Source organism: Meriones unguiculatus, chromosome 1 (genome assembly GCF_030254825.1).
Source record: "Meriones unguiculatus strain TT.TT164.6M chromosome 1, Bangor_MerUng_6.1, whole genome shotgun sequence".
Lineage (NCBI taxonomy): Eukaryota > Metazoa > Chordata > Mammalia > Rodentia > Muridae > Meriones > Meriones unguiculatus.
This window is the reverse complement of record NC_083349.1, coordinates 43,563,411-43,588,568: the sequence shown is the minus strand read 5'-3', so window position 1 is coordinate 43,588,568 and position 25,158 is coordinate 43,563,411. Positions and strand designations below refer to the sequence as shown.

Below are 25,158 nucleotides of genomic sequence, written 5' to 3'. Positions count from 1 at the left end.
TAAGCAAGACACTTAGCAAGTGTAGCCACATCTAGAAGTCAGGAGTTTGGACCATGCAGGGCACCATTCCCTCATACTAAGCTTGGGGCAGGCACTAAGCCTTCTTCACACTCGGAGCCATTAGTGCTGGTGGTTTTTTGGCCTTTGTTGCTACTAAATTTCATGACGCTAGCATTCAGCAGAACTGTGTCACCTGAAACACTTCTCTAGACTTCAGCTAGCGGAAGCTACAGCTGTGCTTTTTCTGTATCATTTACCAAGATTACCAATTTAAAAATTGCCTAGAATGTTCGTCTAGGCTCTTTGCCTCTTGCTAATTTGACAGTCACATCACAGAGGTCACCTAGCATAATAATTTACTTAATTATGGTGTCATAAAAAACATATGCTTTTAGCTTTTTCATGAAAACATGTTGGAAGGCCCTAGCAAATGCCCTGTGAAATACCAGCTGGTAATAATCTATATCTGTATCTATAACATAAAAATCTAAAACATCAAGATCCTGGGCCAAAATAGAAAGTAAATTAGAAGAGGAAAATGGAGGAAACAGCTGATTTAACCCTATTTAACTTCAGTAATTCTCCTCTTTATTTAAGCTTCCATAGACCTAGGTATTGCCTGGAATGTGGGCTAGATGAATGATCAATAAATGCTTTTTTTTTTTTTTTTTTTAAAATAAAAGCACAGTACATCATTGGGAACTATGTAAAAGGTCTGGCTGGCTGGTGGCTCTCGCTAGGGAAAGGTTTCTTCTTACTATCAAGGCACCTGTTTGGGGAAGTCACCTGCATAGCTTAGATCTACAGCAGAGCACAAACTGACTCCTGCTTAATCATGTAAATATTATTGCTGAAGTGAAAACATGACCGAAGCTGACAGCGTGAGCCAGATGCAGAAAGTCCCAAGTCTTTTATGTAAGCAGTTAATTAGGCAGAATCTTCAAGTCTGGAGATAGGTCCCACGGTGTTAATCAAGTGGAATATCACCAGCTGCTGAAAGAACAGACTCTTCCTGGAAGCATCCCTCAGACCAGGCAGGAGAGGATGCAACAGTGGGAGGGGTCTTCCGAGGCTCCAATAGCTAAGAAGCCCTATAAGGGAACTGTGGGAATGTGTTGAACAGGTACCATGGTGAGAAATCAAATGCTGTTGAGTCAGTGTTGATTTTTTTTTTTAAGCCTACATTTGGAAGACCCTTAGAGCCAAGTTCAACTCCCAATTCTCCTTTTCTTGGCTTAAAAAAAAAAAATAAGTAAACAGGGTAAGCCTTAGTTTCTTCAAATTTAAAATGGTGGTGACAATGAAGCCTCCCTGGTGAGCTTTCATAAAGATGAGAGACCTCACAGGCGATTTACCAGGGGCAGGTGGGAGGCTGTGACAGTGGTGATGGAGAGGGGTCTGTATTTCTCTTTGCTGCTGACTTAGCCTCTGGGATCCTGGGTGTATGTTTATGTCTCTAGAGCTTGCCCTTCCCTTTTTTTGTGAAAAGGCAGGAGAGCAGAGGCTAGCAGATCTACTGCCCACCATCCTGACAGGGAAGAGACTCGGGGAAATAAAAGTGCTGTGAGACGTGGCAGGATCCACTGATGTGAGTGACGGTGTGGTCATCCCAGGCAAGCTCTCACAGCGTGTTCACTTTCTCTACTCTAAATTCTCCTTCTCCAGTGCTAGCTGGAGGCCACTGGAGGTCAGCTATCTTCTCCTACCTTCACCACACGCCCGGCTGGCCGCTGGTCATCACCAGTGGCCAGTGCCACATGGAGCTTGTCTGTTCAAGGAGGAGAGGCTCTTAGAAATGCCGCAAAGGCACCTTGAAGAAAACAGTGAGTTTTGGAAGGAAGGCTGGACCTCTGTTGTTTTTTCCCATTGTTACAGTTACAAATTAACACCTTAGTGACACTAAAAGCCTCCTTACAGCATGCTTTTCCCCTTTCCTCCCTTCCCCTCATCAGTACTGCTTTCCCTGATCATAACACCTTTGTTGTTGGGCAAAGGTGATCAAAATGAGATGTTTGCTCCTAGAGTATTTATATATACACAGGTGTGGCCAGGGAACAGGAAGAACAGTTCCTACCTCATGCTTTTAAATCCCAATGTATATTTAATAACATAAAAAAAATGTATCCGTAGATAAAGAATCCCAAACTGGAATGGTGGTCCAGCAGCTGACATTCCTTCCAACTCTCTGCTACCTTCTGGCCTGTGAGATGGCTCCTCCATGTTTACATTTTGTAATCACACCCAAGGCTGGAATAATAAGGAAAATGAGGGAGAGGGAATGATTTTCTCCTATTAAAACTCAGCTTTCTGTTCAATAAGAGATTTCTTTCCCAACCGGCCCAAAACCAAAGAAGCTGAGGAAAGACAAATATTCCCCAGTCAAGATTCTTACTTTTCAGTTTGAGTTTTTCACATTACTTACTGACAGTGACTCATACAAGGACTGCAACAGAACGTCAGCCTCAGGTTTGCCTTTGAGAGAGAGATGACTGCCTGCAGCAAAGTTGTAGTGGCTTAACTAACCTGAATTTTGTTCCTCCAACATGCCCATTTCGGTTGCAGCAGGGATAGTAATGACAATGACAATAAAGCAGCACTGATTTATTTTTAAAAACTGTAGGTTTTTGTCAGCTATGGAAGGGGAACCAGCGGCATGAGTCATTGTGAACTATTGTGGTGTGTAGACTTTCTGTAGGGCTTGCCACAGTCCCTTCCCTAGAAAAGTGCCTACTCTTACACACACACACACACACACACACACACACACACGGGACTTGGCTAGGCCACTTTTAGGGGGACAGGTATGGCCATATGCATGTCTCTCAGTTTCTACAGAGTGAAACTGAGAAACAGCCCTGGATGGTCACAACACAGAGCTGGGCTCAGGAGGGGAGTAACTGTGGACAGCAAGAGAGTGTGAAAATAAATGAGTGAGAATAGAAAATAGACAAAGCAGAGTAGCCCGAAAGTTTTAAATGTAGATGCTGTAAGAACACTAAACAAGAAATACTATGACCAGGAAAGAAATGAGAAGGAATCCCACAGGTGCCTGAAACTTGAGAAGTCTATTGCCCTGAAGACCAGAAGTTGGCTCTTCCCAGGAAGGGGAGGCTCTGGAAGGAGTGAAACAGGACATTGTGTAGTGAGGAACTGGACCCCATTCCATTGCTTCTGTAGACTTAAAAAACAAAACAAAACAAAAAAAAACATTTATTTGACGCCGAAGGAGGTTCTGCAGGGGTCTTGGTGATCTGGAGCTTTGAGGTCTGTTAGAGACCAGTCAAGCAGGATGTTCTGAGTTCTATAAAACGCTACTGCATGTGTGGTTAGGTATTGTGAAGGACTGTAGTGAAGTTTATCCTGGCAATTTGTGGATGCTCTTTGTGGATTTGTAGGAAGTAAACTGGGTGCTTGTGAATATACAAACTGCCAGTGTCATGTAAACAAAACAAAAATATTAATACCATCCCCAAACTTACAAGCTTTCCCCAGCAGGAGAAGTCATAGATCACCCCAGTATCTTCAGCCCATTGGTAACTGAAGAAGCAAAAAAAAAAAAAAAAAAAAAAAGCTAAGAGCAGCATCTGAGTTAGATTTGAGTTAGATACTTTTTATCATGGAGGAGGTTGATAACGGCTTTGCTTTAGGCTGTAGCACAGACCACAGATATCCTGATGGCCTTTGGAGATACCTCAGCCCGTGGACATCAACACAGTTGCCTGCTGCAGTAGGACCGTGGACGCAGACAAGGCCCTCCGTGGCAGCAAGGACCTGACGTTACTGTGACCTCAGGAGGCAGTGCAGGCCACTCACATCACTATGGCCCCCAGAAGCAGCATGGCCTATGGGCACCTACATAGCTTCTCTGCATGGCCTTATGGTAACATGTGCCACAGACTTCACCCTAGCTCTTAGAAGGGACACTGTCTTTTCCACCGTCTGCCCACCCGCCAGTTTGGTTTATTTTTATTTTTACTTTTTTTCCTTTTAAATTAAAAACATAATTACATCATTTCTCCCCATTTTGTTTCTTTCTTCCAACTCATCCCATGTCTTTCACCCACCTTTCTCCCTCCCAAATTCCCGGCCTTTTTTTGTTTTGTTGCTATTGTTACATGCATCTTTGACAAATACATAGATAAGTACCACCTGGGTTCTTTTAGTTTGTGTGTATATGACTTTAGAGGTGACCACCATCTGCAGGCTCCATGCTGGGAAAGACTTTTTCTTCAAATCTCAGTATTCTTTAATTGCCTGTAGTCCTTTGTCTCTGGGTAGGGACCGTGAGATTTCCCTCTTCCAATGTTAGCATGTTCTTAGTATTTTCCTTGTTCAGATCTTGCTCAGGCAACTGTGTTGTTATCACAGGTGAAGCTCCCCTGTTCTTTAGAGCAGATACAGTCTCAGAGCAGATTTCCTGGTCCTCAGGCTCTTACAATCTCTCTACCCCTTTTCTGTGATGTTTCATGAGCCTTATGTGCAGGAATTGTGTTGTGGAGCTATCCATTGGGGCCGGGCTCTCTATGATCAGTTAGTTACTGCATTTTGACCAGACTTGGTTATAGTTTTCTGCAATGGTCTCTGTCTGTATAAAAAAGAAGAGGAAGAAGAAAAACTGTTTTTCACCCTTTTTTAATTTTTATTTTATTTTTATTAATTACAGTTCATTTACTTTGTATCCTAGCTGTAGCCGCCTCCCCATCCCTTCCCACCCCCTCCCCCCCTCTTCTTCTCCTATGCCCCCTCCCTCCAGTCCAATGATAGGGGAGGTCCTCTTCCCCTTCCACCTGACCCTAGTCTATCAGGTCTCATCAGGACTGACCTCTTTGTCTTCCTCTGTGGACTGGTAAGGCTGCTCCCCCATGAGGGGGAGGTGATCAAAGAGCCAGCCACTGAGTTCATGGCAGAGATGGTCCCTCCTCCTATTATTGGGGAACCCTCTTGGACGCTGAGCTGCCGTAGACTACAACTGTGCAGGGGTTCTAAGTTATCTCCATGCATGGTCCTTGGTTGGAGTATCAGTCTCATAAAAGACTCCTGGGCCCAGATTTTTTGTTGCTGTTGCCCTCCTTGTGGAGTTCCTGTTCCCCCCAGGTCTTTCTGCCTCCCTGTTGTTTTGTTTTTCACTCTTTTTCCAGTAACATATCTTCAGAAGTAATTCCACCCATGCCCAGCAACCCCCAAAGGTAAAGAATATCTATGTTTTCAGGCAAACTCCTTCTAGAGTTCCAGTCAGAAATGATGATGAATAATCCTCTCTCATATCTTTGAATAAACAGAATGAGCTACATAAAAGAGAGGGAAAGAGTTGTCTGGCAACACCCGGAATCTACCGTTTGTGGCACTGTGGAAGATGCTGTTAAGGCAGATGACATTGATAGCTGTGATCCTTATAAAGAGATTTGCTGCAGTCGGAGAAAACCCATTTGGGATGTGGCTTCTGCAGCAGTTGACTCAGTGAATAATTTCTGGGAATGGCAGCCTAGATGCCATTGTTTTGTGCATCTTACAGCTGGGCGCCTTTTATTGTACCTTGGAAGAAAGATACAAATGATGAGTGTGAAGATTGGCTCCTCTCTGCTGATTGGTTCGTAGAGATTAAGCCCTGCATTCTGCAGCATCTAGTAATCACAGCATTGTTATATATCATCACGGGACCCCATCCTCCAAGAGAGCATAGTCATGCTCATTATGCACCACTTTAGAAGACAAGAAGATGTGCGCTCTAGAGGAAGCTCTGTCTCCTACCAATCAATACAAACAGGGAAGTACCTCCAGCGGGACATGGGCAGAAGATTCGGAGGGTTAAACTGTGAAGAAGAGGAGATTCCGAAAGTTGGGAAGAAAAGGACGAGATGCTCAAATTAATTATTGACAGAAAAAAAAACACAATAAATTAATTACAAGCTATTATTTTATATGTGTTGGGTGAGCAAAATTAAGAAGTTGGCACAGACCTTGGCTCATGGAAACTCTAAGGCATGGCTCATGGGGTAGAAACTGGGATGGACATGTTAGAGGCAGTAGAAAATCAGATCTATGTCATCTGTATCTTCTGGGTATCTGTGTCACAAGGGAATCATCAAAATCCCCATATGAGTCAGATAAGGAGGAGTCCCAGCTTGCTCGGGACAGTTATAGCAAACAGCTCTTCTCTTGGCGTCATTACTAATCACTGGTTACACTTTCATTTCAAGAGCCTGCGCCCTCTGTCTGAGGGTACCTGTATTAGTTATTTCTCACCGTCTCATCTCTGTACCCAAATAGCTGACAAGAAGCAACTTCTTCTGGGTAACAGATAAAGGGAGGGTGCAGCCAGTCATGATGGGGAAGGCCTGGCATCAGGAGTGGGAAGCAGCTGGCCACACTGCGTTGGCTCACAGTCTGAAGGTACACAGCCTGCCATGGTGGGGGGGTGTGATTGGAATTTACAGGGAAATCCTATAATTTTTTTTTGAAAAATACATTAAAACTTACATAGTGCTAATACACAGTGGCATAGAGTAAATATCTCCATTCCAAAAAGAGGTGAAAAAGAACACACGCAATGAAAATTAGAACATAGCAAGAACTAAACCCGACAGGCCGGACCACAAACTCTGCGGCTGCACATTCAGCATTTGGGCCTCATGGTGACAGTCATCTGGGCTCCTGTGGCCTCGGTTAGCCCTGCTCCCCCAGCTCTTCTACTCCAGCACACACGGCTCACCTCTCAGACCAGGGACACTCCACAGCTGCTGCTTCCATTGGAAGATGGCCTACTGTCCCTGCACCGCTATCACTGTGGAATCCCCACCGTAAGTTAGACTTGAACGCTTTACAAAACTATTTTCCCAGGGCTTGGCTTCAGTGGTCTTCTGGAACCTGTCGCGAGATGCTGTTGCTCCCTCACCGCTGCATCTAACATGCCTGTAAAAGCTAGTGCAATGTGGATGCTGATGCAAAGCTCTGCAAGCAGCTTGAGATGTAGTCTGGCCCCTTTGGATCAAAGCTGCTGTGGCCTCTGTGTGTCTGGGCGGATGAGAAAAAAAAAAAAACAAAAAAAACAAAAAAAACAAAAAAACATTTTCAATGGGCAGTTTAATTTGATCAGGGAACTCCACTGACAACATTTTCAGTTCAGAATCTCTTTTTTACAAATAAACTGGCACTTCCACAAATTGGAACCATCAGTGGGTGGGGCCTCGCCCTTGGGACACCCTTCCAGTTGTCCCAGCACAGAGCACTGGGCTTCTCTTTAAAGGGCTTTTGAGCTGCTCTTTCTCCCTCATTATCCACAACTTTATAGTCACTCGCTCCTCTTCTCAACAAGCCAACGTTTTTCAGATCTTTCTGCTGCATTTGTTATTCTCTCCCACTGCAGAACCTGATTAAGAGCAGTAAGTGGTCTGAATGCTATCCTGACATATGATTCCTTCTGCCAGACGAATTAGTACATTACTTTTGAATTCAGCCACATGTTCCCAGAGCTATATTCTCTTTTTTTCTCCAAAAAATTTTAGTGTGTGTGTGTGTGTGTAAGTATATGTTCAGTCAGAGGTCGGCTTTATGGAGTTGGTACTTTTCTCTCACCTTTACATGGGTTCTGGGGGTAAAACTCATCAGTAGACTCTCAGAGCAGGCCCTTTGCCAGCTGAGCCATCTTGGTAAACTTCACCTTCATATTCTCTGACAGAATATAATACAAATGTCCTGCTAGCCCAGTTCCCAATTGAGTCCTTGATCTACTTCAATATCGTATGAGCTGGGCCTTTGCTGTCTACATGTCTCTCCATATTATTATCTCCAGACTCCTATTAGCATGGCCCATTAAGCTCTGCTTACAGCAATCTAGGGCTTCTGTAGTTCCAAACTCTTCCACATTCCTTCCGAAAACCCATCCTAAAGGCCTACAGGCCACACCATCAGGCTTATCACAGCAAAACTCTCCATATCAATTTTCTGTATCACTTGCTGTTCTAGCTGCTGTGACCAAATCCCCAGCAAGAAGAGACTTAGGGAAGAAGGGTTTATTTTGACTTATAGTTTAAGAAGAGTGCAGGACAGGCATCACGATGGGCAGAGGAGGTTACTGGTCATAGGAAGCAGAAAGCAGACAGGAAGTGGAGCCAGACTAGTCATCCATGGCCTCCCGTGAGGCTCCACCTCCTGCAGTTTCCACAACCTTCCAAGCAGCGCCACCCACTGGCGACTAAGCGCTCAAGCACACCAGCTCTGGGGTACATTTCATACTCCGACCACAGCAGGGCTCTTCACAGCACATTTGTGATGGTGGGAAATGGAAAGACAAAATTAGGTTAGGTCCCTGCTATGTAGCACAGAGAAGCGACTGACGGAATGTGCTTGTAGCAAAACATTTGCATCTTAAAAGCAGCACTGGATGGAAAAAGAAACAGATTTGGTTTATAAAAGTTACATTTTCATAGCATTAAGGCCAGAGTAAAAACTAAACATTCTACAAAACACAAAGGGGCCAAAGGATGCAGTCAGAATCGTTACCTTGTGGCAGCAGGACGCAGGCGACAGAATGGGAGGAGTCTTGGCTGGACCAAAGAAGCTAATCAGCATGGAGGAATATGATGGATTCAGCCTTAGGACCTGGATTTAAAAAGGAAGAATTTCTTTCAAAATACATGGACTGAAGAATTTTTAAAAAGTACTAAAAAAAAAAAAAATTCAAATGAGAGCTTTCTTGGGAAAGCAGTATTTATTTGTTTATCCCCTCCCACCTCTTTGAGGTTCTACGAAGAGCTTGAGGCTGCTTAAACCAGTATCTGAAATTGGACAAAGTAAATGTTAAAATATTTAGGCAAAGAAGCAGAACCACATGTGTATGGAAACATGACATCTAAGGCGAAGGCAGCGTGAAGCTAACGTCTAAAACCCACACCAGATGGGCCTGCAGACACATCAGACATGGGTTTCTGAACTGGCCAGTAAGCAGTACACAAAAGGAGATGCCCGCACACACAGGATCTATGTTGTCCAGAGGAAGAACTGCCCACAAACCAACGACTCCTAAAGAGCAGTACACATTTCCCATTCTGAAGCCAGAGAGGTTTCTCTTTGAGCTCATTAAGAGAGAAGCGTGTAATGGAGTACTGACCCAGTGAACTCATTTCTGCAGGGAGATTCATTCCAAAGCCATGTCAAGAAGCACAATGTTAATTTCCTCTAAAGGAGTTTAGGTGTCTTGATTTCCACAGAACAACCAGGTTTCAGCTTCAGATCACCCCAGGATGTGGTCCTTGGTATTCATAGCCCAGTAGCCTTCAGAAGCGTGGGCTCTGTTACTGGGTCATGAATCATGAGAACCAGAGATTCCTGGTCATTACAGCTCTAGCTAATAAGAAAGGGAAGAGAAGGGTTCCTTTTCTGGATTCCAGGGGAGCTCCTGTCTCTGGGCCCCTAGGGAGCAGGTGAGACATAAAGAGACTTTTCCCATCTTTTTCTGAAGTAAGTTCAGCTTCCATTAAACTTTATCAACTCTAAGCCAAACACAATAATTGTGGTGGAGCCCATGGAAAGCAAATCTGCTGTGTGGAGAAATGGCTCACTGTTTCCTCGCAGACATGTACAAAAGGTCCACCCTGAATGATCTTCAGATGCACACTGGGGGCATATCCGGGGGAAAGAGAGAGACAGAGACAGAGAGACAGAGAGAGATGGAGAAAGAGACAGAGAGGCAGAGACACAGAGACAGACACACACACACACAGATATAGAGACAGACAGAGACACACACAGAGAGACACAGAGAAGCACAGAAAAAGACAGACAGAGAGAAAAAAAAAACCTGCGGCATTCTGGTTTACTGTGGGTTTGAAGCCAATACAGTTCATCAAGCTATTTTAAAGCCTGATATAAATAACCCCTGAGCATATCCAATTATATTTGATTTTGTATTCACCAAGCAACTCCTGCTTATTAATTCAATTTCCAGGAGCCCGAGAAAGGGAAGTATGGTAGGTGTGTGCCAAAGCAGCTGTAATTATCCCCTCCCTGGGAGCCAGGCAGTGTGACTTTGCTATTCCTCCCTTCAGTGCCGACAGCCCATTTCCTCACTTCTCCCTGGGCTGGCCGTGTGTTAACGTTGTGGCTGGTGGAACCTGCTGGAAGGGCAAGTGTACCAGTGTTGAGCATAGCTTTCAGAGGCTCTGTGTGTGCCTCTCCCATCTACTGAACCGTAAACATACCACCTCTATAGGATGAACATAGGCCAACCTGTGTGATGACCAGAAAGAAGGCCTATTCGCCGGCAGGCTGACAGACATGAGGCCATGTGATTCTCCAAAACACTCCCACTTTTCCAGTGTACCTATGAGGAGAAGGACCTAGAAGAGAGGCATGGTAAGACTCCAGGATGAAGAAGTGAAAACTGTTGAAGGAGAGTGCATGCTAATTACTCCCACTTGAACATGCCTCCTGTGCTAGCTAGTTTGAACTGTCAACTCAATAGATGAAGAGAATCACCCGAGAAGGGGATCACCCTTGAGGAATTGTGTAAAGCAGGTTGGCTTGTAGGAATGCTTTTCCAGAGGACCCAGGTTCAATTTCAGCATCCCTATGGCAGCTCATGACTGTCTATAACTTCCAGAGGCTCCAACACCATTCTGGCCTCCTCAGGCACAGGGTATCAACATGGTGGAAATACATACATGTAGGCAAAACACTGATACATATAAAGTAAAACAAGTCTTTGCCAGGTGATGGTGATGCGTCCTCCCTTTGATCCCAACACTTGGAGGCAGAGGCAGATGGATCTCTGAAGCCAGCTTGGCCTACAGAGCGTGTTCCAGGACAGTGAGGGCTACACTGAGAAACCCTGTCTCAAAAAAAAAAAAGTTTCTGTTGGACTTCCCAACAATGATGAACTATGACCTGTGAATTTTAAGTTTAATAAATCTTTTCCTCCCTTGGGTTGCTTTTGGTTAGGATGTTTATCAAATCAACAGACACAAAACTAGAATACCATATATACATATATATGTATGTGTGTATAAATAAAATATGCATTATATAATAATTAGCATTTTAAAGAGTTTATTAGATTCCTAGAATTTAGGTCTCACACACATACCCATTTCCTGCTAGCTTGAGCGACAGTGACGAAGGGTTGTTTTCTGCTAGCATGTCTGTAATTCTCCAGATTCTCTGTGCACCTGCTGCGGTGGCAGCCACAACAGCTCCTCACAGAGCCGCGCCTCTCTGCTGGGCTGTAGCTCATCACCTCTCCTCTGGGAAATGACGGGGAGCTGTGCACAAAGTACCTGTCAAGAGAGAAGCTGGGAAGACCAACTTTTAATTGGATTCTGTAGTGGTTTCTGAGTCCAGACCTGACCCCCTGGCATTTTCATTTTCCTGAGTCTTGTTGTCAGTTTTCTTGTGAGGAGCTTGGTAGGGCCTGGCACCTCTCTCCTGTGAGCCCCTGGTTTCTGTGAAGATGCTGCTGAGCCTCATTATTCCCACTACTGCTGGGCTGGCAGATATTTTGATAGCTGGCGCGGAGGCCCATGGGGTTGCCTAATGACACCTAGGGAGATTCAACAGGTGGGGTGCCGCCTAGGAGATGCCTTGGAGAAAATGTGTCTGGTTTTTTGTTGTTTTTTTTTTGTTTTTTGTTTTTTTTTTTTTTTTTGTGTGTGTGTGTGTGTGTCCAGTAAGGCATGAAAGAGTTCTTTCCTTTAGAAACCGCTGAAGGAGCCAGGCTGGCATTCTCAGGCTCTCCAAATGACACAATGAGGAGTTAGGGTTCAGCTTAGAAAATGTCTAGGAACTTTGGGAATATTTTGCTAAATTAAAATTTTATGCACGCTCATTCTCCTGTTAAGAAATTAAAGAGTTAGGCCATTAGAGTGGGGGTGATTCCTGGGATGGGAGTGTGGAGCCTGGGCTTGAGGCTCGCTTGGGGAGCATCCTGACTCTGCTGTGCCGGCTCTATGCCTCTAGGCAAGATACATGCGCAGCTTTTCCGAGGCTCTGTGGAGTGAGGATGGCATTAAATTTGTCATGAGGATTAAGCAATTTAAATGTGTCTAATACCTAGCATGGAGCTTAGAGCATATGAACGCTTGATAAACGTGAGCTTAATTCCCCCCCCATCTTTTCACCATTTCTGACTTGATTTTATCACTCTTGTTTGTTCACTTGTTTTCTTGCTCCTTCTCTTTCTTGGGTGTGTGCAGGTGCACTCCCATTTTCACGAATATGCACATGTGCAACTCTCTCTCCGCCCTCCACTCTGTAAAACGCCGGATGAGATTTTGGAGAACAAGAGGACATTCATATAAAAATCTTTAAACTGTATACGTTTTTGACCTAGTAATCTCCCATAATTGTGCTCTAAATCTGCGAACTACATTTTAGAATTTCACAAAGCTATAGTCATAGCAAGGCTGACTGTTACTTCAAGAAGTGACCATTTCTTATTTGCCTTATATTTTTTTTTTCGGAAGCATCTTCTTTGCCCTTTAGATTATGCCACCTGCAATTGTTTTATTAACGCTTCTGTGGAGTCAGTAAGTTCTCATTACTATCCCACCTTATTAAAAAAAATAGATCAATTTTAATTCCCCTCTGGGCACACAATGAATCGCTTCTTCTGCAAAGTTTGTCAAGGAAGCTGATTTCTTTACCCAGGCAACTGTTTTTCTAAGAGAAGCTTCACTCTGGACCATTGTACATCGTCAGTGTTCATGGCTCTGTTGTGGTATTTCATGGTAGCAGCTATGCAGGTCCTTTATAATATAGGTAACGAGATGGAAAAAGTGAGTACGCTCTGGACACAGTCATGGAAGCATTGAGAGCAGAGGGAGAAAAAACCCCTCATTTTGTGGGGGTCAGCTGCTCATCCCAATGCAGGGGGTCTGCCATGGTACTCTATTACAAGAGTGCTGTAAGGAAGCATTTTAAGATGGAGTTTTCTGAGTGGAAAGTGGAAGCCCAAGATTGCAGATGTTTTGCTTATAGACCAAGAATGTCAAAGGGAACTAGGCTTTTTTTTTTTTTTTTTTTTTTTTTCCTGTTTCCAGCAGCCTCAAAAACAGAGGACATAGCCTTTGGATATGTATTGGAATTGTTTGGAAAGCCACCAAAAGTAGCCATGCCTGATACACTGCTGAAAAGAGGCAAAGCTAGAGATGCTATAAGGGCTCATTACTGTGGTGTATCCCATCCTTCACGGAGTAGGATCAAAGGTCAGCAGAGCAGGATGAAATGGACAATTACAAATTGCAAATTCAGATCGTTGTAAGCTGGGATGAAAGCTCAATTGGTAATGTGCTTGATGACCTCAATGTGAGTCCTCCCGGCCCATGTAAAAAAAAAAGCCAGGTTTGTCCTTAATCAGAGAGAATTATTTTCTGGGAGTTGATTGTGGAAAAAAAAAAAAAAAGATAAACAAATGACCTGTTGGGAAATCACTTTCAGGCTCAGGAACCACATAACTGAAGCTTTGCTATTTGTCTTCTGCAGGGGTACAAGACATCTGGAAGCTGGGGCTCCAGGAAGCGTGTCCCATACCCTGTTCTGGTGGACTTCAGCAAGCAGCGCAGGAGAGACTGCAGCAGCCCGAGATAAGCTTGGGTGAGGAGAGGAAGCCAAGAGGTGAAGATGTCCTGCAGCCCCGTCACTGACAGTTCAGAAACAAAGAAACTACATTTCCACACCCACATTCCTTGCTGTAACTCCTCAAAGGCCTGGGGATCACCTTGTCCTCATCAAGGTATGCAGAAGCTCATTCTTCCTATCATTTTTCTGAAGTAAGGTGCAGTAGTAAGAATTTTTGCATTTCCTAAAAGCATTTAGCTTGCCAGAATGCATTTTCTGATCATATCTCATACAATGTTAAGCACTGAGGACGTATTTTTCAAAAATTAAAAAGTAATCGTGGCATTTATTCGTTTATCCAATCCACTATTTAACTGTGTCTCATGAACCAGGCAGCTGGTAGATACTAGAGGTATAATGAATAATGAATGATAATAATAATAATAAATACACAAAGGCAGGATCTAAGTGAGGTTTGGCTTCTTTCTTAAGCTGCCAGCCATCTGAGATTTTGCTATTTGGTCCAGGTATTCCCAATGTCTGGGGAAACACTTCGCCACAGATACTGGGGGAGGGGTGCAGGGAGCTGGTTCAGCACTGTTGTAGTTGGGGTATGAAGTATCTATTCAAAGGTCTCATGTATTGAAGGCAGAGTCCTCATGGGTGACTCCAGTCAGTAAGAGGTGACTGAATCACAAAGGCCATGACATCATCCGTGTCCTAGCAGAGACTGAGGCAATGAAGATTATTATTAACTTATTTTTGTTGTTGGTTAGCAAGGTACAGCAATGTTCAAGTATTGGGACCACCTCTTTACTGACATGGAATTTGGGAGTGATTTACAGAAGGGGTGTTGGTTCCTCATCAGAGGATTGAAGAGTTTCAGGAAACTGTAACAGTGTAACATTTAAATAGCCAAACCCTGGAAGGCATTGCTGATCTAAGTGTGTATTATTAAATAATTGTTCCATTAAGGCGTGTCAGTGGGGAATTAAGATGTGACCCAAATTTTGTACTGCTTTTTAGTCACTCAGTGTAATGTAGAGCTAACACTCAGTGGACCCCAGCTGCAAGCATGTGAGATGAAAGAAGAGGAAGGGGGTGATGCTCCCCTGGGAAGCTCTTACCAAGTGTGCAAGTCACATCTTGTAAGCAGGTGGGTGGGTGGGTAGGGCAGGTCTCTCTCTTCCCCTCTCCTCCCCCTCTCCCTCCCCCCATTTTCACTCCCTCCCCCCTCTCTCCTGTATGTGTGTGCAGTGTGTTCACTTAGTTCTCTGTTACTCACACATGAACTGTGTTTGTGACTCTCTGTATGCATCACTATGACAAAATACAAAGTGCCTGACAGGAACACCTTAAAGGAGCCGAGATTTATGTCACTCACGGTTCCAGTCTCTATGTCACTCAGGGTTCCAGAAGGTTGGGGCCATGATTGCTCAGCACCGCATTCTTGGACAGAATACCGCATTAGCCAGAGTGTGTGACCAAGTATAGGGATGGGTTCACGCCGACTAGAAAGCAGAGGTTGAAACCAGGAGTGGCTGGAAATGTGATACCCTGAAGGGCTCATTCCAAGTGACCTACTTTCTCTAGTGAGGGCACATCTCTCAAAGTGAAAAGAACCTCCCACCACGGTGCCACTACCCGGGGCCCCGAGAGTTCAGAACAGATGGTGGGAGGAGGGCGAGCATTTCATATTCAATCCATAGCATTTGCAGCCTAGAAAAGTCTAGATTAAAGCTGTGGAAAGGACAGTTTATGTGTCTTCCGCCGTTGCAAGAAGGCGGTGTTAGAAGATACCACTCTCTAGACATTTTTTGATTCAGTACACCTTGGGCGGAGCATAGAAACCCTATTCTCTTTGTGTACTTCTTAGAAAAAAAGTGGTCCACTCATCTATGGTCCCGTCCTCCTTCTGAAGCATTCAGGAGTATTTTCAGATGAGTTTAGAGCAGCGACTTGAGGAATATTTTTCAACAGTGAGTTTCTATCTCACTTTTACAAGCTGCCCGTGACAGTCTGTTCTTGGAGACTTGAAGTGATAACATTCTGTACTGCCGATCAAAGGCTGTATGTAATGTGTCTATGGAGCCTGCGTCGGCCAGCTGACAAAGAGGAAGCATGAGTGTGCACCCAAGCTGAAGGGCACCCTACTTCCACAGGGAAGTGAGCTGTGCCTGTGACGCAGGGCTAAAGCTGTCCTCTAAAGCTGTCCTCTAACAAGCAGGATCTACTCGAGTATTAGGACACATATTTAAGTTAAAAACAAACATTTGGAGAGCTTTACCTGTTTTTATTGCTACTGGAAGGTGGCTCACAAGCCCAGTAATCCATGAGAGTGGTACTGAGTTCCACAGATGGAGGAAAATGTTAACACCCTTCTCATGCTTGCTTGTTTTTCTTCACAGGAAAGAGATGTGTTCTTACAGTTTTCTCATCTTCATGTATCTTATTGGGCAGACACTGCTCAGTGGTCCTCTATGATGATACTATTTTACAGGGTCCACCACAGGCTCACGTCAGTAGATGATGCTGATTTGAGGGAATGTGGTATGTTATGGGATAGGAGCCATGGCCAAGGAAGGTGAGCCACTGGGAATAGCCTTTGAAGGCTATAACCCAGCCTTGCTCCCAGCTGAAGGTCTCTGTTTCTTTTTTGCTGTGGCGCTATGACCGGGCACTGTAAGGTCCTGCCATTGCAGACTGAGCCTATCCAGCCATTGTGCTGGCCCTGCCACACTGAGGTACACTAAACTGTGAGCCAAGAGGAATCTCTCCTTCCATAAGGTGTTTATTTTGGGTGTTTGGTCATAGCGAGAAATAGGTAATGCACATACTTGCCAGAAACAGTTCCTGTGGTCAGTAAATCCCTGAGTGAGATATGAGCACCTGGCTTGCAGTCACAAAAATGAAATGAGCAAAACAATACAGTGGCACCAGATCTATGGCTCTTAATTTTTCCTTGCAGGTAGCGAAGGGATCCTCATGTACTCTTCTGAGGTTTCAGGCCACATCCATTCCAGCGCAGGCACCAAGCTGCCTGTGGTCTTAGGTAATGCTAGAGTGTGTAAGGGGTAGAAGGGTGCCTGAAGCTCCGGTGATTTTGCTTTTGTGAGCTCTTAGCCATGCTGGGAGAAGACTTTTCCGTGGTGCAGACATCTTTGAGTTTCCTGTGCTCTTTAGGAGCATTGGTACCCTCAGTAAATCCATTGGTTCACCACTCTTGAATAAGATAGAATCTTTTCTTTGGCATGTCAATGACCTTTGTGGGGTGAATAGATGTTTCTTTACACCTTCCTCCGAAATCTCGTATAACAGTCCCACGTTTGGCTTCCACGCTGTGGGGATGCTGGTTCTAGGGTAGGATGGGAGGGTTTCTACTGTGACCATAAACCTTAGCCTGGGTCCTTGGGGACACCTGGAACCTTATGGTCACCCACTACTCAGAATTAACTGAGCCTGTGACTCTGCAAATCCTGGTGTCATTACAGCATGCCGCTTTCCTATAGGCTGATTATGTGCCATTTCCCCCTGGTAGGGACAAGTCTGAAACCTGCTCATGTTTCCACATTCCTTCAAATAAACCTCATCAACCTGTTTGGTCCACAGCCACCCCAACCATGATCATCTTAGCTTAGCACTGTAGCTTTAAGCTGTAGATACCTAGACTGCTCGCTTGGCTCTGGGTCCCCAGGGTTGGGACACATACAGAATGTCTGAGGATCACTCTGTGTGTGTGTGTGTGTGTGTGTGTGTGTGTGTGTGTGTGAAGTTCCCAGATTCGGAGGCCACAGCAGGCAGCAGCACATTTTCTGCCATACTTCAGCGCATGCCTTCTTCTCCAGTGATTCCAGTTTGTGAAAATTCCAGGCAGTTCCCACATCCACATAGACAAGCCCCACCATATGGTCAGCATGTCCAGCCCCTCCTACAGAGAAATCCCAGGATCCTAATGCCACTTCACTCCGACACCCACTCAATGCTGGGAATCTTGCATCTTATTTTCAAAGTGTGTTATATCCGTGATTGGACTGTATTTGCTTTCATTTCCTTTTCTCTCCTCGGGTTGTTGTAGAAAATCCCTACCATGTTCTGTTTTCCTCATCCCTGATTTTAGATTTTCCCAGCGAAAACCCAGTTTTCCCTGTGATGTGCAACACTGAACACTTGAGTTTTTTAAAGAGTAAGGTAAGATCCATAGTCTTGGACACTATTTGGAATATAAATTCCTTCAGGTGGCATACACTCATTATATCCACTCATTATCCACCCCCTCATGAACATATCCTAGTGTCCTCCTTCTTTGAAGAGCATTAGACCCCGTGGGTTTTGTGGAAAGGAAGAGATGAAGGGTAGACAGGAAATGAATAGGCCAGGATCTGTCTCTGAAAGAGCTTCATGTTTCTTCTGTAAGCCTACCTGTCAGGGGTGGGAAGTGTCCTTGGATTCTGGGAACCATCAGGATCTGTCTTCTTTAGACTACCCAACCTGGAGGGGAGGAGGCCCTTAAAATTGGAATTTAAGCTCACAAAAATTCTTTTTCTCATAAAAGAAATAAAAAACAACTCCAGAGTAGCCTGCCTTATTGCCTTGTTCATTCACAAGAAATTCTTTTTTTGTCTCTTGTGTGCCAGGCACTGTGGTACAATGTGCAGCTGCAATGTGATTTTTAAAAATACATTACTGTTAGTTCCCATTTCTAAAACAGAGATCCCCAAAGTTGTGAGGTTTTCTGAGCGAGAGGAATGTTTGTTGTATGTTAATGTTAAAGTAGAGACAGGCGCAGATCCCTTGGAGGTAGACCCTGCTCACCAGAGGAACCAAATACATGAAGGGGGGTAGAGCTCTGGGTTCCGCATGTCACCCTTACTTTCAGAGGGTGGTCTGGAGGCAGGAGATGAAGTTTAGTCACCAATGGCCAATGGTTTAGTAAGCCATGCCTCCAAAATGAAGCTTCTATAAAAATCGTGGGGCCCAGTGAGCTTCCTGGTTGGTAGACACAGATGATAGTTCTGAGAAGGTGACATGTCCAGAGAGGGATGGAAGTTCAGTGTCCTCGACCCTATGCCTGGACCCATGGAGCTCCTCCGCTGGCTGTTCCTGGGCTGCATCACTTATATTGGAGCTACAACTGAAAGTAGGCAGCCTTCCTGACTCTTCGCCGAGTCATTCCAGCAAATTCTAGAACGTGTGTGTATGCGGGAAGTGGTCCTAAATCCGTGGCAGGTCAGGCTGAAGTACAAGTGTCTTTGTAGCTCGTGTCTAAAGTGGTGATACCTTCTGTCTTTATGCCTTTAGTGATGAAGTCTGCACCAGCTGAGAAGTGTCCAGAGGAATTCTGTTGTTGGCCACCTAGATGCTGTTATTATAGTGAGTTGAAGAACTGGTTGGTATTTGACTGATGTATCCGGGGATAGAGTGGTGAGCAGAGCGAGGATGTTTCCATTCTCGGAGCCTGTAGCCATGCGTTGAGTTTATTAGGGTTCCTTAGCAAAGTGCTTCAAACCATCTATTCGTCCACTGAATTCTACTCAGTCTGCGGTCAGGACTAACCCTTGTGGGTCTCATCAGGGGGCTCCATGCTTTCTATCTGCCTGTGTGAGATCCCTGGGTTCCAGCTTCCAGTAGAAAATTAATGGGACGATGGCAAGCAAAAGTAAGGTGTTGAGAAACAGTCTTGTTTCCTCCTTGTGAGGGTACCATTGTCCCACTATCTATTCACGGTGACTTTCTCCTTTCACGTTCTGGTAACTCTGGTAATTTGGTCTTCTGGAACCCAGGAGGAGCAAAAGTATTTCAGCTTCTGTCAGCTCTAGTGGTTCTATTATACCTACATACACACTTGTAAAACAAACAAAAATAAATAAATAAAAGAAGCTCCCTTAGTAAATATGCCTTCGTTGAATTACCCTCATAGGAGTGTTCCATCTCTTTGGGACCTGAAACCAGGACTGTTCTTGTGAACGCTAGATTTATGTTTGCTGAGTATGTTGACTTTTCTTTTAGTATAGCTGACACCATGCCAGCTGTTCAGCTGTTAAGGTCACATGATCCCCAATGATAAAAATGTATAGCGCAAAATGCTTATCTTCCTATTTCCTTTGGCACAGAGAGCAGAGATGGGGCCAGAGCTCCGGTTCTGCTTTACAGCATTTAGAATTGCACTTTCCATTGCCAAAATGTATACCTCTTAGTCATTGTGATTTTGGCCTCAATTCTATATTCCAGCTTTGAAGATGCATTAATGGTCTTGGTTTATAGCAAAATGAAACATGCTGATGAGAGGTTGATAAATGATGCAAAAGTTATTGCTATTAAACATTTTATTGGTGAGATGGAACAGGATGGCGACATTCATGACTTAAGTTATCCCTGAAACATGGTTCATAAGAAACTTTTTAGTGAAAGAGAGCTCAGTATTAGACCATGAAAAGAGGGGGTTTGGAACGTGTGCTTTTCTTGTTTACAGAGGTTTTACCACAGAGAACCATATCGTAACATTGACGTTTGTGATAGGTCTCAGAGTCTGAGCCCCACACTGGTACTTGTACCAGAATCTATTGTTAGTTTTTCTGATGAATATACCATGAAAAGATATAAACTTGTAGTTTTTTTTTCCTTTTCATGAGCATCACTTTGAGATACTTTTGCTTTGTAAGTCATTACTGAAAAATGCAATTAGGATGGCCAGGAAGGGTATCTGTGGATCCAACTGATCTCTCATCCATTTTCATGAAGATAGAAGAGACAGCTTGTGTAGGAAGATCTCTTCGTACCTGGTGAGAAGATGTCTCCATCTCTGACCTAAAGAAATTAAGACTTTCAAAGGCCATTCATCCCCAGTGCTATAGATTAAAAAACAAACAAACAAAAACAACATCAAAAAACCCTGGCTTTTCAAAGATACGCCAACACACAGTGTTGTTGCATTAAGTGCTCTCTCTTTGGTACCACAAGCCAGAATAAACCCTTTCTCCCATAAGTCAATCTTGGTCATGGTGTTTTGTCACAGCAACAGAGATAAACTAATACAAAAGTTGGTACCAGAGAGTGGGCTGGTGATGTGAAGAACCTGGCAATGCTTTGTTTATCAGCAGAACTTAGTGGACCTAGCAGGGGCCTGTGAGATAGAAATACTGAGAATAATGTAGACCACAGAAACTCAAGAGGTTTCAGAGGAAAACAATGTCTATTAGGTACTGTGGTAGTAGCTGGGCATGGTGATGCATGACTATAATGCCAGCACTTGGGGAGACAGAGGCAGGCAGGTATTTGTGACTTCAAGGCTAGCCCTGTCTACAAAGCAAGTCCAGGACACCCAAGGCTACACAGAGAAACCCTGTCTCAAAAAACAAAGAAACAAACAATCAAAAGAGCTGGGCTATAGCAATCCTTCTGATTTTTAGCAAAAAGCCTGTCTTCTTGTGCCCTAAGAACTTGCCTGAGACTAAAGTAAAAGAAATGGACTCATCCTTTTGGTGAGGAAATTTCAAGACAGTGTAACACCGAGTATGCCACATGTGATAGTGCAACCCTTATAAAGCTCTACACTGTGTGGCAAAAAGAAATACAAGATGCACAGTTTGGAGAGAAAAGAATACTAGGATGTTTAATTCACAGTCAAAGACTGCACTGAAAGAGAGGGTGTAGTCACTCAGGAGCTCAATGTCCTTCAAGAGAGACTCCCTGGGGCACTGGGGCAACGGGAAGAGGGCCCTGAGCGTGAGCCCCGACTGCCTGTTAAGAGACCAGCTTGGGAAAGAAGAAAGAATGAAGGGTTTCTTGTTCCTAGAAAGCAATTGCTTCAGCATACAAAACCTGTTGTAAATGTGGCTAAAGGGGGCCAGGTCCACCCCAAGCAGGTGGCTGAACTTGGCTGTGTCATCCATGTGGTACTGACTTTGGAGGCATGAGGGGGTGGTAAAGTATGTTTTATTCACCTGACATGACTGTTGTCTTAGAGGATCATTGCCTCCTTCTGCTAACTTAGGCCTGGTCCTGGAAGCTGCTAGCCACCATACAATCTAACCTAGGCCTAGAATATTTTCAGCCTCTGAGACTTACTGCTGAGTAAGCTCACCTTTTCTAGTTCTTACTGAACTCTTGCTGGCTTGTTCAACTCAGCTGTTCTGGCTCAAATTTCTCTCCTAGTTGACTGATTTAATTTGGCTTCTCTCAGCCTCTGAATTGCTCTGCTTGGCCTCATACTTACTTTGGCAATATATTCTAATCTTCTGGCTCATTCTCATTCTCTGGCTTGCTCTGTCTTCACCTGTGTCTAGCTTGTTCTCTCTTCAACTCGTCTCTGTAACTCTTCTGGTAAATCTGCCTCTGAATTCAACGAACTGAACTTCCATGAACTCAGCTGCACTGCACTGCCTCTCACCTCACTGATTCAACCGACTGCCTGAACAGCACTGACTAGAACTCGGAGATTTGAATGCCTCTGTCTCCTCAGTGCTGGGATTAAGGGCATATATCAGCACACCTGGACCTAAGCTTTTCTTTACCTGAAACTTGCTTTATACAAGGCTAGCCTTAAACTTAGAGGTCTGCTTGCCCCTGTCTCTTGGGACTAAAGGTGAGTCTATATTCCAGCCAGATCACACAGACTTAGAATTTCTTTGGATGTGATTTCTTGCCAGAGCAGCCGTGTTCTGAATTAAAATTCCGTTACAATGGCATGTGTGTGATGGATTCTTCCTCCACGTTTTCAGAATGCTGCTGAAGTCAATGTAAGGCAGTGCTGGAATGATTGTAAAGTGATACCCCCCAGAAGCCACAAAACCAAGAGGCCATGAGAAGCTATTGCATGAAGCTATGAAAATGAATCCCAAGTTTCAGGAAAGATTCTTAAGATGCCAGAACTGTAAGAAATCTGCCAAAGAGAACTTCATATAGAGAGTGGAATGGGTAGGGAAGTATGTTGTAGACAGCAAATCTGGAGGGATAAAACCATATAAGACCTTTGAAAGTAAAGCCCTAGATATTAGACATAGAGCTAAAGGACTTGGTAATTGTCCTACTGGATTTCAGTCTTGCTTTGACCCAGGATTTTATCACTATACTCCCATTCCTTCATTTCAGATTGGTCGTATATATTCTATGCCATGGCATGTTGAAAGTATGTAATTTGCATTTTCTAACAGGGGGTAACAGATAAGAGATTGTCTCAAAAGAGACTTGGGACTTTAAAACATTGAGATTTAGAAGCCGATAGGGACTTCTGAAATTGCAATAAATGCATTTTGTATAATGATATAGTCATGGCCTATGAAGACCAAGGAATAGTGCATGGTGCTTTGAATGAGAACTTTCCCCAGTAGGATCAAGTATTTGAACTCTTGGTCCCCAGTTTATGGCAGTGTTTCAGGGAGGTTACAGAACCTTCAGGAAGTGCTGTTCAGGCAGTTCAGTTGAGTCAGTGAGGTGAGAGGCAGTGCAGGGGAGAAATTACATTGCTAGGGTGTGCTTTGAGGACTCACAGCCTCAACACACTTTCAGTTCTCTCTCTCTCTCTCTCTCTCTCTCTCTCTCTCTCTCTCTCTCGCTCTCTATCTCAGTCTCTGTCTCTCTGCTTTGTGTTTGAGCCTCCTGCTCTGGCTGACTGCGATCACCACACCTCCTTTGCCTTTATTGGCTCTCTCTCTGGAACCATAGTCAAAATAAACTCTTTCCAAAGCTGGTGTTGGTCATGGTGTGTTATCACAGTAACAACAATAACTAATAAGTAACTAATAGTCACAGCTATGTGAAGTTGCCAGGGCTAACTTGAGAACCTTCTGTGATCAACGGGTTTAACAAGTAATTTACTGTCTTGTAATTCTGGAGGACCAAAGTCTAAAGTAAGCCTGTTGTCAGGCTTGTTCCTCCGGAGAGCCGTGTGAGAGAGGTTTCTTCCAACTCTCTCTTCTTAGCTTCTTAGTGACTGTCTTGGCCTCATGTCTGTCCAGGAGATCTTTCTTTATGGTTATTTTGTGTCCAGCCTCCACCCCCCCCCTTTGAGGACACTAGTGATAACGGGTTATAGACAACCATAATGACCTCATTTTAGCTCAGGTGACTCTGTAAAGATCCTCTATTCAAATACAGTGACATTCTGAGGTCATAGGGGCCAGGACATCATCAGCAGATCCAAGAAAGATGCAGCAGGCAGAATTCGGGCCCAACATCATCTGTCTGAAGACTGAGAGCAACCCGGCTCTTCACCACCCTTGCTAGCTCTCATTCCCGTCATACTGATCTCAGTATTCTCATCTCCCATTTTCTTTCACTCTGGGATAGCATACCAACGTGTAGTTAGAACTAAGAATTTCTTTTCAGACAGGTCAAAGAATTCAATTTAGGGGAAAATAAAGCCAAAGCAAATTCCAGGCAGCAATGACTATTATTAATATTGGTCAGATATACTCATTTTGGAGATAAACTTGAACTTTTCACTACTCCATGGTGGATAGATGATAATGAAATTTGTAGGTATAATTTTTTTAAGAATTACTTCATAGGCTGTATTTTATGTTATTAAATTGTGATTATAAACACATGTGTCTGTCCACCCCCTCCTTCCCGACCCTCCCCAGGTGCCTTGTGTCTCTTTACTCCTGGGAGGAAAGATCTCTCATGTAAGCAAAGCATTTTTTTTTTCCTATTGTCTTCTGGGCACCACTAGGGCAGAACCATAGACTATATAGGCATTAAATTCATCTAAAATGGTTTTGTCAGTGGACAGATGCTGGAACCAGATGATGGTTTCAGCTCTGCCAGTGAAGCACTCTGTAAAGGCATACATGCACACAGTTAGGAAGATAGTCTTCTTTTGTTGGACCAGATTATCTCTTGAGGAAAAAGGCTTTAAATACAATGAACCCATCTTTCAGACATACAACAGGTCATCAAGGTCAACGTGACTTGATCTGCCTCAAATGGACCCCAAGTGCTTTGATTTGTTGCAATAGAAAACAAGTGTCAGAATGTTGAACTCCACTCCGACTCCATTCTTCTTCTTTTTCTCCTCCTCCTCCTCCTTCTCCTTCTTCTTCAGCCCAAAATGCTTTCTGAAAATGAGTGGATGACAACAAGGAACCAGCATGCTCCTTCTCAGCCCACAGTCAAAGTCTTCTTAGACTTGGCTTCACCAGTCACAGCAGCAATGTTTCACACCTGAGAACCCCCACCCTCACCCCAACATGCTCAGGGGAGGCTTCTGAAACTCACCCATAACACAGGTCATGTTTCTTGTGGGAACATGTAAGCGTCCAGAAGGAAATTCAGCAGAGTTAGCTGGCTGATTGGAACTCCAGTGATTGTGGAGGGGTTGGAGTAATTATGTAATTAGGTCTTGAGCCTAATTACATATTATCCTAGGATATTATTTTTCTTAATAATCATTGTTGTCTGCCTCTACACCTGACCTAACAGCTTTGTGACCATTAGGAAAGTCACTTGGATTGTACAGATAGAATACTAGGCTCCAACCAACCCCACAGCTGTCACATAGCCACTAAGGCTGTAACATGTTTTCCTTTTTCCTTTAATCCATTCACTTGATGTTTCTATAGACGTATGAGTAAAGTAGCTTTATTTATGACATTCTTTGTTCTGTTACAGTAA

General features: G+C 44.0%; 1 long non-coding RNA gene across 1 annotated transcript in view; it reads left to right on the top strand.

The window, feature by feature from the left end:
• LOC132647192 (uncharacterized) overlaps positions 1-25,158 on the top strand; it is a 132,089-nt gene that overhangs the window by 326 nt on the left and 106,605 nt on the right. Inside the window, exon 2 of the long non-coding RNA XR_009585512.1 lies at positions 13,474-13,723. This is a non-coding gene — a long non-coding RNA (uncharacterized LOC132647192). The remainder of the gene's footprint in view (positions 1-13,473; positions 13,724-25,158) is intronic.